This window comes from Acomys russatus, chromosome 12, assembly GCF_903995435.1.
Source record: "Acomys russatus chromosome 12, mAcoRus1.1, whole genome shotgun sequence".
Taxonomy (NCBI): domain Eukaryota; kingdom Metazoa; phylum Chordata; class Mammalia; order Rodentia; family Muridae; genus Acomys; species Acomys russatus.
The window spans coordinates 41,023,285-41,037,574 of NC_067148.1; positions in this window are offsets into that span (position 1 = coordinate 41,023,285).

Genomic DNA, 14,290 nt, shown 5'->3' on the forward strand with positions numbered 1-14,290 from the left:
GTGTGTATGTGTCTGTATGCGTCTGTATGTATGTGTGTGTGTCTGTGTGTGTGTGTGTGTGTGTGTGTGTGTGTGTGTGTGTGTACCTTATTTACTGAGGCAGGGTTTTTCGCTGATCCTGGATCCTGCTGCCTCATCTGGCTTGGCTGACTGGCAAGCGCTGTCTCTGTCACTTACAGTGCCCATCACAGGGCTTGTACGTGTTCATTCCTGTGCCCAGCTTTTATATGGGTGCTAGAGAACTCAGGCCCTGGAGCGTGTGTGGCAGGCACTACACTGGCTGAGCCATTTCCTCAGACCTTTCTCTGCCTGAATTGATGATCACATTTAGGCAACTCTGGGTTGTCAAAAGGACTCTGTGGCACAAGCTCTCCTATATAGCCCCCTCCCTGCTTCGGTCTCTTCAGTGCTAGGATGACAGGTGTGAGACATCGAGCCCAGCTCAAGGTGGGGCCTTTGGATGAAAGCCATTAAAATGCAGGCTCCATGATTGAGTCTTGGTGGCTTTGTAAAACACACACACACACACACACAAACACACACACACTGCTCCTTGTCTCTTGCCACACAATGGTCATGCCACCTTGGGAATCTACCAGCAAGAAGGCCATCTCTAGATAAGGCCCTTTGACCTTATACCTCTGAGAACCTTGAGACCCACGAAAACTTTCTTCTTTATAAAGTCACCTGCTTCAGGTATTTTATAGCAACAAAGAAGGATCTCATTGATCCTTCTAGTGGCTGATCTACTAGCTTCCCTAATTGAGAGTTGGAGGAGCCAGGAACTTTTCAGCCTGGCCAAACATCTCTACGATCCTTTCTAGCTATGACCTTTGAACCCTTTCAAGGGCAACAGTTTCAACCCAGGCATTGGAGTGAACATGCTCACTGTTCTGTGGCAGGGCTGGTTTGCCCACCAACCAGTGGGTGGCAGAGTAGTTTTCACGGCAGCTATTTGTGCAATGAGGGAGCAGGGCCACTTAGCTTTCTCTGTGTATTGATGGGCTGTGGGAAATGTGTTAGACATTTCTGGTGACTCTGCCAGGAGTATTTGTCTTGATGAGGTCAAGTACTGACTCTGAAGGTTTTTGCATTGCACTGCCTGGATGGAGACAAGGATACGTTTTTGTTTTTGTTTCCCGCCCCCCCCCCCCCCCCCCCCCCCCGAACAAACATCTGCATTTTATTCACCAACTCCACCCCCACCCCCCACCCCCCCGCCCCCGCCACCCAGTCCTCATTTTGAGACAGGGTAGTCTGCGGGTGGTCTTGAATTCATGGTGATCCTCCTGCCTCAGCCTCCTGAGCGTTAGAAGTCCAGGTGCTCTTGCTGTGCTGGGAGCACAAGAAGCCTGTCAGAGTTTGCATGTGCCTGCACTTTCCTAAAGCCACGTGGTGCCCTTGTGCTTTCTCTTCTCAGAGCTCAGGGACTTTTGTGTTCTCGCTTGGCTGGTGAGCAACCAGGCAGGGAATCATTGGCCAAGGTCTTATTAGGGCATAACTGTGATGAGACACCATGGCCAAAAGCAACTTGGGGAGGAAAGGGTTTATCTGGCTTACACTTCCACATTGCTGTTCATCACTGAAGGAAGTCAGGACAGGAACTCATGCAGGGCAGGAACCTGGAGGCAGGAGCTGATGCAGAGGCCATGGAGGGGTGATGCTTATTAGCTTGGTCCTGTGGTTTGCTCAGCCTGATTTCTCATAGAGCCCAGGACCAGCAGCCTCGGGATGGCACCACCTGCAGTGGGCTGTGTTCTCTCACATCAAGTACTAATTAAGAAAATGCCCCACAGGTCTTCCTACAGCCAGATCTTACGGAGGCATTTTATCAATGGAGGCTCCCTTCTTTAAGATGACTCTAGCTTGTGTCAAGTTAACACAGAACCAGGCAACAGGGGACCGGAGTTCATTTCCCAGCATCCATGTGGTGGCTCACAATGGCCTGTCACTCCAGCTCCAGGGTGACCGAGCATGGTCAAAAGAATGGTGCATGGTACGCAATGCCTTGGGGAACTGTGAGAAGCTCTAGGGAAGCGGGCAGAGGGCCTTTTACCTCAGGGACATTTTGTTCCCTGGATTATGTACTTGAACTTGATTCCATGCTTCCGGTGACAAACATTTACATTCAATTTATAAGACATGCTTATTGTTGATAGACGTTAGAACAGAGCTAGAGAGCCCAGTCTGGTCGGTGTACCTTAACCTGGATATGGCCTTCTGCCTTCTCTCCTGCTTCCCCAGATAGAATCTATAGGCCATCTATAGGATGATTGTGTTTCAGTTGCTCTGTCCCGAGAAAGTTCTGGCAAGGGTGCTCGGCTACAACTTAGTATGTGCTTGCTGGTGTTGATTTACATGGTTTTCTGAGCTACCTTCCTGGGATCATTGCTTTCTTTGTTACATTTGTGTATCAAAGTACACTGGAACTGAAGGACGGTTGTCCACGGCGTTAGACTATAGTCCACTCTGTTCTTTCAGGTCCTCAGGTCCCAGGTCCAGCAGACGAGATCTGCATAGGTCAACTGAGAAGTCGACACAGGGGATCTGACACCCTCTTCTGACTTCCATGGGCATCAGCATTTGTGTGCACATAGCCCCTACAGACAGACAGACAGACACACACACACACACACACACACACACAGTTAAAAGTATTACAAGCAAATCTTGACACCACCGCTTGATAATCTTTTACTGTCCGTTTCTCATTACAGCTTGTAGTAAGCTAGAATAAAAGCGCGAGAGAGACAATCTGTGGAAGCTCTAAGCGGCATCTTAACCGCTGTGGGCATGTATTTTTTTTTCTCTACTGTCAAAAGGGGAATAAAAAGGTAGCTCACTGTCCCCATTTCCTGCCTGTCTTGGTTTGGAACCAATTGAAAGGAGGCACCAGACCTGGGCGGGTCGCAATGTCAGCCTCATTACTGATGAAGCCAGCTGCAGAATATGGCTTCCCATCTGAAGCCAGGTGATCTTTCCAGCAGTCCCGGAATTAGGGAACGTTCACAGACACTGCCGGGTTCCTCCTCCCACACCTGACTAAGGCTGGCCCCTCCTAGGAAGCAGAAGGACCAAAGGACACCTCTCAGTGACAGAACCAAAGAGAAGCCAGAAGGGACAAAGCCACAGGAGCAAACTCATTCTCCTAAAGGTGCTAATGAGATCCTCACCAGGAAAATGCATGAGAAATGAGAGGGAGGCCAGGAGCTCCTGGAAGAGTCACATGGGTGCAACTTTATAGAATACGACTTTGTGTGTGAGGGAGCACAAGGCCAAAGGGACTTCAGCAGTGCTCTTCCTTCTTTGGGAAGTTTTAGAAATTGGGCAAGGTCAGAAACAGGAAATAAGAACAACATGTACCGTATCATAAAAATCCCCAGATGACAGGCCCGGAGAGACAGGTCCGTGGGTAAGAGCACTCATTGCTCTTCCAGAAGGAGAAACAAAGGTTGGGGCCAGCACATATATGTTGGCTCACAACTGTCTGTAATTCCAGTTCTAGGCACTCTAATGTCTCTTCTGACCTCTGCAGGCCCCGTGCATGCACACACACACACACACACACACACACACACACACACACACACACACAGCAGGTGATACTGCTTGTCGCACAATACAAGGACTGTGAGCATGGCTCAGTGTGTAAAGCACTTGCTGCACTTGTCTGCGGACCTATGATTAGGTTCCCAGCACACAGGTAAAAAACCAGGTGTGTACCTATAGCCCCAGTGCTGGAGAGGCAGAGGCAGGAGGATTCCTCAAACTGGGCTGCACAAGTCTAGCTGAATAGGCAGGGTCTGAGTTTAATGAGAAGTTTTGTCTCCAAAAAATAATCTGGAGGGAGATCGAGGAAGACACACTATGTCAGCCTCTGGCCTCCAGATGCATCTGCACGTGTGTGTGTGTGTGTGTGTGTGTGTGTGTGTATGCACATGAGTGAGTGCCCACACACACAGCACACACAGAGAAGAAAACACGAGCAGATCAGCAGAGACCCATCTATTAGAACCTATAAAATGTTCAATAAGCGAGACTATTACCCTACTAAATGACAAAAATAATAGCTTTTCTATAGACCAACAAAGTAGAAAATTGGGCAAGTTGTGAGGAGGGGCTCCTAAAAATCAAAACACATCAATGTTGAGGAAGTTTAACAAAAGAGGACTGTTGGGAGAAAAACCCACTCTACCAAGTGTGTAGTGACTACAGAGGTGAGTGGAGCAGCAACAGAAGAGCCCTGGGCAAAGGGACCAAGGACACTTACAGCTAATTCACAAGGAAGCAAAAATACCAATAGATCACTCAAAAGAATGCTAAGTCTCACCAGTATGTGAAGAAATACAAATTGAAAAGAGACATTAAGTTGACAAAGGAAGGCTTGTTCCCACCTGAGGTGGACATAAAAATCTGGATGGCAGAGCGTTTTGTCTGATTTTACTTCCGGTAGTGCACATATGAAACAATGCAGAGGGAAAAGTGAGAGAGCCTAGTTACTGAGTTAACAGTCATCGGTAAACAAATAATTGCAGTTTTTCAGTTTTCTGGAAGACGATGGTGCTGGTTCTGTGACGAATTGGTGCTGAGGACAGACCTCAACACCTCATATGCTAAGTGTGCAGTCTACCAGGGAGCTGCATCTATCTCCAGCCCCAAAAGCTGGTTCTTAGAGAAGACATTTGTGAGAAAAGCTTAGAAAATGGTGAAGGATGAGTGACAACAGTGGCTAGAAGACAAGAGGAACCTGTGGCTGGGAGCGTGGTGTGGGCTCGGGGACTAGTGGCTGATGGAGCAGAGAGCCACAATTGTCCTCAATGGATGTTGGGTCTTGAAACTGTTGAGCTGGAGAACTGTCATTTGCAGGAGAATGAGCTCTCTCTCCAGGGGCCACTTGATGAACCTCTACAAGCTGGAACCAACCCAAATATCCACAAGGGAGGATTGGTTCAGGGAGGATTTGTTCAGTAAGCCGTGGTGCCTTGGTCCAGCGAGGCTCGCAGTCCCTGTGAGAGCACAGCGATGGTGGTGTATTTAATGGCATGGAAATCTGCTTACTGTTTATTGTTAAATGAAAATCTGTTTTTAAACTGAGAAAAAAGTGATTTTGATCACTGCTGGGATGTACTTTTTAGGGGGCAAGATTTGCAGCATTTTTTAAACGTCTGAGTTTAAAAAAAATTAGTGAAAGGCATAAAAAGAGATGTGGACACACTGGCAAGATGGGCAGAGAGATCCAGTGACCTCCACAAAGCCTGCCTTCGAGGTCCTGGAGTGAGGCTGAGGTTTAAGTAGAAGCCAGAGATGTGCATATCTGAGCGGTTCCCCAGGCAAGGGCTGTTTCTACCCTCTACTGATCCATCATGTCTCCTCTTGTAACTCATTCTAAAAAGCTGTAAATCTCTTCCTTTGGAAGTTTCCCCTCTGGAAGATCCAGGCATTTCTTTATAGTGATTTTTTTAAAAAGCAGTAAAACACTTCTAGATGAAGTTTACATCTAGTTTGCAGATAATGTAGAATAGTTTTTGTGTAAGATGTGGCTTTCAAGTGGCCGAATGACTCAATAAGTGCAAGAAAATATCAGGCAGAAGAAGATGGTTGCCAGACAAAGAAGGACAAAGGGCCAATTCCATGTGTGGGTGGCTGAGAGATTGCAGGATGGTAAGGAGTTCCTAAGCCCTACCAATGGGAGGAGACCTTTAGCCTCTGGACTCCAAATGCTAAAGGTCCAAAGATGGAAACCCTTGTTACCAGAGACCCCTCGACTCTGGCGTCTTGCTCTAGGCTTCCTCTGGTTTTTGATGGACGTTCATGCAGCTAACTGCTGGTGTCCTTCAGTACTTGGATGGCAGAGAATGGACTGACAACGCAGGAGGTCAAGTTCCTTGTGCTTTCCTAGACAACTGAGCAACAGCAGGAGCCACAGAGATAGTGACGGTGGGAGGCAGGTCCAGACCCGCAGGTTGCACGGCTGTGCGGAGAGGAGGGCTACACTGGGAAGATGAAGGTGAGCTCCAGGTGAGCTCCAGGTGGGCTCTGGGCTGACTGCTCGAGCACAAGGTGCTGCAGACCCGCAGATTTGGGTCAGGATGGCTACATAACCACACCCTCCAGGACCCTCTGAGCATCTTCGGGTCAGGATGGCTAGATAACCACACCCTCCAGGACCCTCTGAGCATCTTCTTTCAAGTTTTAGTTTTGGAACCAATGGCTGTTTTGCTTGCACATGTATATGTGTATCATGTGCATCCGGAACTACAGAAGCCAGAAGAGGGAGTTGGATACTCTGGAACCAGAGTTATAGGCAGTTGGGAGCTACCCCGTAGGTTCTGGTCCTCTGCAACAGGGTGAGCTAAACTGTTGTACTGTCTCTCTAACCCCTATCTTTCAGAACTCTTGGCTGGAAGAACAAATACAGGGCATCAGTAGTAAGATTGCATAGAGGATGTGAGAGAGAAGATGCTCAGCACAGAGCTGTTGACATGGTGATACTTGACACTTGGATGGAGGGGAGGGGGCCCCCCATGCAGTGGAAGGGACTGGCCAGAGAAGCTGAGATCTGCATGGTGCTCAGTGCAGGCGGGAATATTGATGTCAGCGGGAGATTCTGGTGACAGGCTTTTATGCAGAGACTGGGTTCGGAGCAGAAAATATGGAACAGGCATTGTGGGAGATTAGAGACTTCAGGTGTGTATGCCCCACAAGGTGGGAGCTCGTTGAGAGGGATTTCAGTCTTCTGAGAGTGCTGTAAACAAGGGACGGCATGGAGGAGCAGACCATGAGAGCCAGGCGCACATTCCTGTGATGCTGGAGAGATGAGAGAGTCCAGAGGCTGTCCCCCATCCGGACTGCTGAGAGACTTCTCATGGTGTCTTCTCTTCTGCTGAAGAGAAGTCAGAGTCACTTTCTGTGAGCAGGGCATGGGATTGCGAGCTGAAATGCAGTCAGGGAGATTAGGAACACCTGTGGCTGTTGGTGGGGCCCGGCCCTCACGAGGCTGCTTTCGAGGCTCATAGAGATGAGAGTGGGACTCAGGTCTGTGAATTCAGGAGCAGAACTTTGGAAGGTGAAAAATGTATCTGCCTAGATGTAGGGAGGAAAGGAAGTGAGTGAGGGGAGATACATGTGCCAACTGGCCAGCAGAGGTGGGAAGCACCATGTGACCATGTTGTCTTGGGGAGTGGACACTGGAAGCAGGCTGGGTCCCCGGTTCCTGACATCAACTGTCAGTGAGAAACTACTCAAGTTTCCTGGAAGCCTCTTGTGACCCTGGAAGAATGTGGTTTGAGGAAGGTTAATCTGACATAATTTATGGGCAGGAGAGGGAAGGGGACCCTGGGAATAAGGAGAACACTCCCTTGTCACAGACATCGAGAAAGAATGACTAATGAGTGGCAAAACAATGAGATTAAACAATCCATTGATTGTGCATTTAAACTTCTAATTTTAAATCTAGCACACTAATTAAGCATAAATTATTTTGCCATTCAAATGTATTCTGGTTGAAGCTTTCTCACTGTTGGAGGTGACAGGGGAGGAGGGTAGAGGGGAAGTCACCTCAAGTCAACAATCAGCATCCTGTCTGTTTCCCCTGAGGAGCTCTGGGTCCTGTGGCCTTGCTCGAGGGTCTTACCTCCATTGGAACTCTGCATGTGTTGACTGGGATCCACTGCCTCACCTGCTAGACAAAGTCACTTTCCTGGCCAGCTGACCCAGTGGTAGGCCCCCCTGACCTGGGGGGAAAAGCTGTCTGAGTGATCCATCTATTGGCCTGAGTTTAGACTCAAACAGAGTTCTTCTTGGCCCCAAGAAGGTGGAGAGCACAGACAGTGTGACCTGTGTCATCCCCTTGTGAGCTTTGTGACAAGCCTGAAAGGACAACCAGACAGCCACAGGCCTGTTGGACTTAGAGGTAAGGAGCCAAGGTGGATCAGATGACCTGCATGCAATGACAGAGTTGCAGAAGATGTCAGGGAGCTCGGGTTTTTATTCTGGAGAACTCCTGGAAGACATGAGACTGAGCCTAATGCCAAAAATGGATGGGAAGAGGCTCCTGGGTAAGGAGAGCCCAATAGGGCAGGGTAAGGATGCAGCGGGAGGCTGGGGGAGAAAGGACATGCTGACAACTCAGCTCATCATCAGGGTACTGGGAATATAGCAGTGAACCAGGGAAGGCCCTCACATCACAGAGCACAGGTACCAACATGGGGGCGGGCAGTGAGCGGTAGTGAGCTCATACACATCAGAGATCAGTAGGTGGTGCAAAGGAAGATGATGGGTGGGGAGTGCTGCAGGGGTGGATGGCTGCTGTATAGGATGGCCTTCTCCCCTGGATGCTGTTACCCAGGAAACCAGGATGGTCTAGAGGGCCAGGGTCAGGCAGCTAGGAAAAGAAGGTGAGGGGTGACTACAGGAGAAAAAAACAGGGGCACAGTCAAGTCCTCTCACCTCACCTGTTATGGCCTGAGCTTTGATGATATACTGACCATAGAGTCATCATTTCAGCACCACGTCCTTGGGGAAAGTGATGGGGTGGATGGAGGTGATGTCAAGGTGTGTGCTGGGCAGAGGGACTGTCCCCTGAACTAGCAGCACGGGAGTCTTCTGAGATTCTCCACCTGGAAGCTCACCAGTGAGCACCAGTCTAGGAGAGGCAGTTGAGACACAGATGAGTTGTATATGGCACTGTTGACCAGGCTTCCCCCTGGGTGATATGCCCTAGAAGGCGAGCCTCCCGCAAAGAGGACTGTGTCTTCCGATAGAAGAAAACCTCAAACAAGTCTAAAAACCCCTCAGCAGTATTCACATACAGCTGAATCACCCCATTTAAAAATATTTTAAAATTGTGGTGTGTGTGTGCGTGTGCGTGTGCGTGTGCGTGTGTGTGTGTGTGTGTGTGTGTGTGTGTGTGTGTGTGCGTCCCTCACCAGCTTTAAGCTCTTGTTGATTCTTGGGCAGTGTTCCTGTGGTTGCTTGAAGCAATCATACTGAACATTTTAGCAGTTAGTGAACCAAACCCCAAGTCTAGCTGTGCAGAAGCATGTGAGATGGGATTTGATCACCTAGAGCTTCCTGTAAGGAATCATAGGATGGAAAGTCTCCCTTGGGCTGAGGGGAGAGTTTCTATCCAAGCTTCTATCTACCACTGGATATACCAGGGAAGCTGGGGGAGGCTTCCTTGAGGAGCCCTAGGGAGCCGCATCAACATCTCTACCCATTCTCCATGGGATACCGATTGTCTGTGAATGGAGGGCTGTTTTGGTTCCAGAGATGGCCTTCACTGGTCACTTAGGATGGGCCAGAGGCTGGTTTTGCTCTCTCTACCATGGGACCTGAGAAATGGCTGGAGGCACTGCACTCATAAGCCAGCAGTGGGCAGCAGTTGACTCACAATCTGCCAATGGCTACCTGGCCTGGGCTCAAAGCCAGGCCTGGAAGAAAGTGGGAAGTTCTTAGGGAAGCGAGTCCCAGCAAGTGGTGACCAAAGAGTGCTGAGTACCCACCCTGTGAAGGAGAAATGGGGTTGGCTATAGAGATAGGACCTGAGGTTAAAGTGTAACTAGTACTGACTGCCACTGTAGCCCTTGAAGAGGGTCTGGGTTCACATTGCTGGGTTTTCCTGTCCCTCAGTTGTCTTGTCTGTAAAGTGAGAGAGCATGCCACTTCTGTGGGTACCAGTACCCGAATGGCTCTGACTTGTGGTGAGGACTTCATTGGCTGGACCCCGTAGCCTCGTGGGTGACAGTGTTGGGACAGAGTGCCAAAGCTCCATGTCCCAATGGTTACCTCTCTGGATCCAGGAGAGGAGCCAAGGCCTCGCCCTCCCTGAGGCACTTGGCTGATGACAGAACACATGGTCTGAGGCATGAATCACCAAAGATAAGGCTGGGTGTAGAGTAAGATCAAGTGCTAGAATCATTCCCTGCCTCAGTTTCCTTTCTATATCAGTAGTATCTTGAGCCGCCTTATCTGCCAGGTCCATTAGTTCCAAGGCTCTTGATTTTATTTATGTCCAGTTTGGGTGTGAGACTCTCCCAAAACAGTGCCCCAAAGAGTAAGAGGAAAGAAACGGACTTTCTCTCACTGCCCAGCAGGGGCTGCTGGGTTAGCCGCATTGAGCCTTCGCCTCCTGGGTCTAGTTTGGCTGGAGACATCCTTGTGCGAGACCATTTGCAGCATTGTCGCACTCAGCTGCTTCTGAGTAGACATAGGTGGTGACCAGAAGCTTGGCAGCACTAAGAATGGAGGGGGACATAAGAGAAGAGGTATGTTTGTCCAAGGATGGGGGGAGCATTGGGGTGAAACTGTGAGTATATACCAAGGCATGTGAAATTGGGGTAATCTGAATAAGAGCCTTGTGTCTTCGTCAGTTATTTCTGTAATGTTCTATTATGTTTTTAAAAAACATATAATTATTTGTGTGTGTGTCTGTGTGTGTGTGTCTGTGTGTGTGTGTCTGTGTGTTTGTGTGCTAATATGTGCGTGGGTACCTGTGGAGGCCAGAAAATGGTTTTGGATCCCCTGGAGCTGAAATTATAGGCTGTTGTTAGCCATCTGACATGGGTACTAGGAACTGAGCTCATATCTTTTGCAAAAACTGCAAGTGCTCTTGGCCTCAGAACCTTGTCTCTAGCCCCTGTATGCTTTGCCAGGCATTGCCTCAGGGAAGGCTGGGTCAAGGCACAAAGCATGTCCCTCTGCTCTGGTGTTATTTATCACAACTTAGTGTAAATGAGCAGGGATCTCAGAATAGAAAGTAGTATGTGTATGCATGTGCGTGTTTGTATGTGTGCAGTGAACATGTATGTGAGGGTGTGCATATGTGTAAGCATGTTTGCGTGTGTGAAAGCGTCCATGTTGTGTGAGGGTGTGCATATGGAAACTGGAAGACAACTTCCAGTGGACACATGTTGTTTTGGAACTCATTTGTCTAACTTATCTGAGCTGGCCAGTGAACCCCAAGAGTCTGCTCATCTCTGCTTTGTGTTGGGATCAGTGAAGGAGCAGATTCGCCCCCTCAGAAGTGTGGGCCTCACGTCTGCAAACAGGGACATGGGTCCCACATGGCATCACACCATACCAGAGTTGATGCCTGTGGCAGTTCATTATAGCCATGTGGCTTTGCAGGTGACTGCCTCAGGCAGCCAGTACACTGGTGTCTGCCAGGTGATGTCTCAAGTGCCAGGGTCCTGTGCAGGTCCTCTGTGCTCCACCATTGCTCAGCTCCTCGGCTTCAGGTGACATGGGCGACATGCAGCTCCGTCCTCACAGAACCAATGGTCTACTGTGAACTCTTTCCATGTAGCAGGCTCTATTTTACACAGTGGACTTCCTCTCCCCACACACTAGCTGGGTCCTCTCTGCAGTCTGAGGGGCTCCTCTCAGAGACAGAGTCTGATAGACAAGTGGGAGGATGTTTTATTGCACTACAGCTGTCCTGAGACCTGCGGGGAGGTGGCAATGTGACAAGGACCCTGTCCCAATTTCCAGAGCTCCATAGCCGTTGGGCCTTCGCATCTGCAGGGAAGGCTCAGGGAGACTCAGGAGGGCTTAGTTACCTAATAACATGCATAGGATACATTGGGAGAAAGCAGCCTGTGTTTCTGACTTCCAAGTAGCTCTTAGTGACTCCAGTAGTCACTGTACATGTCCCCTGTCTTCTGGTTCCTGTTAAGATCCAGCTACTCTTCACCCGAGGGAGAACTGAGAATGAGGGAGGCTTTGAACCATCCTGCTCAAGGGGCCTCTGCTTCCCTCCAAGGTCAACGGGGATCTTTAGGATGTGTGTAGGGTCCTTAAGTAATCATCTAAGAAACTAAATGCTCTTATCCATAGTGACCGCCATGTTTATATTTAGAGTGGAAGATTTGCACCATGGTGGGCCCCGACAGCCCAGATCTGACTGGGAGTGATGCTAAGTGGAGGTTGTACATGTTCGCCTTAGGGCTCCATGAAATAAAGGTCGCATGAGTGTCCCCTTGAGGCAGACCCTGGGCAGGTGGCCAATGGTCCTCAAGCTCTCCTCGTGCTCCTTAGAAGTGTGAGGGACGGTTTCATACCCATAGGGATGGGTCCATGAGCTGAGTGAGCGGCTATCTGTCTGCCTGCTCGGCATGGAGATAGTGCTAAGTGTCCTTGGCCACTGGTGGTGCGTCACTAGAAAGGAGACTGGCTACCGCTCTCTGCAGGCACAATGGACTCTCTGGTCTGTTCCACAGCCTGATGCTTGTCTTCCGTTTGATCAGTTGGTGGGTAAAAGGACTTACAGCCTCAAGCTCACTGCCAAGTTGAGGAAGCCAGGTCCCTCAAATGACAGCAGAGACCCTATCCAGCCTTGCTGCCTGCTGCCTTACCACTGGTTGACCTCAGAATGAGCCATCTTTCTGCACTTTGCTGGGCCTTGAAGAAAAGGCAGGGCTGCCGCCCCCGTGGCCACAGCTGTCCCAGCCCAGGTACTGGTCCTGTGGAGGATGGCACAGGCTAGTCTCCATAGAAACAAATAACCCCGTGCCCTGGCAACCCTGAAGTTTCTCCTCGTCCGCATTCACGCTATCTCGCCGCAGGGGCAAACACGGAACCTCGATGATTCGGTTTTTGATTTGTTTTTTGTCAGCTCATTATCACCGGCGCTATTTAATCCTGGTTGCGCAATAATCCTCCCCCTGTGTATGGACGCGTATGTATTATGCGTGATTCAAAGCTCCTTGATGCTATGAGCAGAAAGACTCTGCATAGGGCAGAAATAATTTGCAAGACCAACTTGGGGTAGAGTATTCTCAAATGAACTCCAGTGGGTCCCACAGCTTTCACAGGGCCAGGCGGGGCAGCGCCGGTGAAGGGCTGCGTGACAAAAGGCCTTGGCTGGGTGCATTATAATTTGCTCCAGTCAGTTCCAAAGTACTCGCATTTCCAACGATGAGAGGGGAAATACTGATGGCACAGGACGTGGGCATTGTGCTTAGGATAAATAACCGCACAAAGGCGAGGTGAGGCGATTTTGGATGTCTTGTTGGGGAGAATGCAATTAAAAGTACTTTTGAGAAGGCTTTGAAGTCTGAGGCTAACCACTCTATAGAAAGGTAGTGTTCCCATCAGTTGGCGCTGCCAGTCGCAGAATACTAGCAAATTGGGAAAGTTGTGGAGGCAGAATCAATTAATTTCCACTCAGAGGACGGGCGCGGTCTCTATTTTGGTTGTGTGAGTCAGTGTCAGTCTTACTGGAGGGGACAGTGGGCCTTGATGGGTGCTGGTCATCTCCACAGCTGCCAGGGCACATGGTGGCGAGGCCTTGGAGCACCATGGGATCAGCCCAGGCCTAGCCTTGCCTGCCTACTGTAAGGTGAGCAGCCCCACTCCTCAGTGCCTGTGCCCCTGGCAGCCTGGCCAGTAAGAGGAAGATGCCACAGCTCACTGGTACATGGCCACGGAAGTGGCAGCTAGGGCACCACCTCCAACTGAAAGTATCTAGAGTGGTGGAGTGTTGTGTAGATGGCCTGTGAATGTGGCTGTCTGCCTGGAGGGGGCTATAGCTTCTTCCTCTCAGGGACATGACTTTGGAGTGAGCCTCACTTCATTTCTATTTTCCCGTTGGCCTCCTTTCTGGATCTCGTGGTCAGGGAGAGCCTGTGCTTGTGGCCAGCTCTTTAAGCTGATGTCAGCTATCCCATTCTGTTCTGCATCCCCAGATCTGACCGGACCTTCACCCAACACTCCCAGGATCCTGGAGTCTGAGGGTCACTGTGGCAGGAGAGGGTGGCCACAGGTAAGCAGACAGTAGGCTTCAGGACAAGGTAGTATAGAGAGCAAAAAGGACAAGTCAGGGCAGCTGGGTTATGGATTTGGTGGCTGGGCAGGGCTGTGTGTGAAGCTCTATAGACCTCTGGTCTTTGTAGTGAGTTTGTGATCGGCCATGGGTGTCACAGGCATGTGGGTGTCTGACCTGGCACTAAGCCAGGCCTGGAGGGCAGCAGCTGGGAATGAAGGCAGATGCTGGGTCCAGGTGACTGAGCTGGGCAGCCTTCTTTCCCTCCTGTTCCTCGTCCTCCAGTGTTTTTATTCTATGGATCTTCTGGGGCCATCCCATCTCTTTACTTCCTTGGCTTTTGGTTAGTAAATGTGTGTCCATTTAGCACATTTTCACTGTCAGTTGATTCGTTAAAACTTAAACCTTCTATCCCTCGGTAGTTATCCACTTAAAAACACTCTAAAAGATTGTAGATGTGTGTGCCTTGGCTATGCTGAGAAAAGATGCTAGTACAAAAATAAAGTTGACATAGATTAGAGGGCCAAG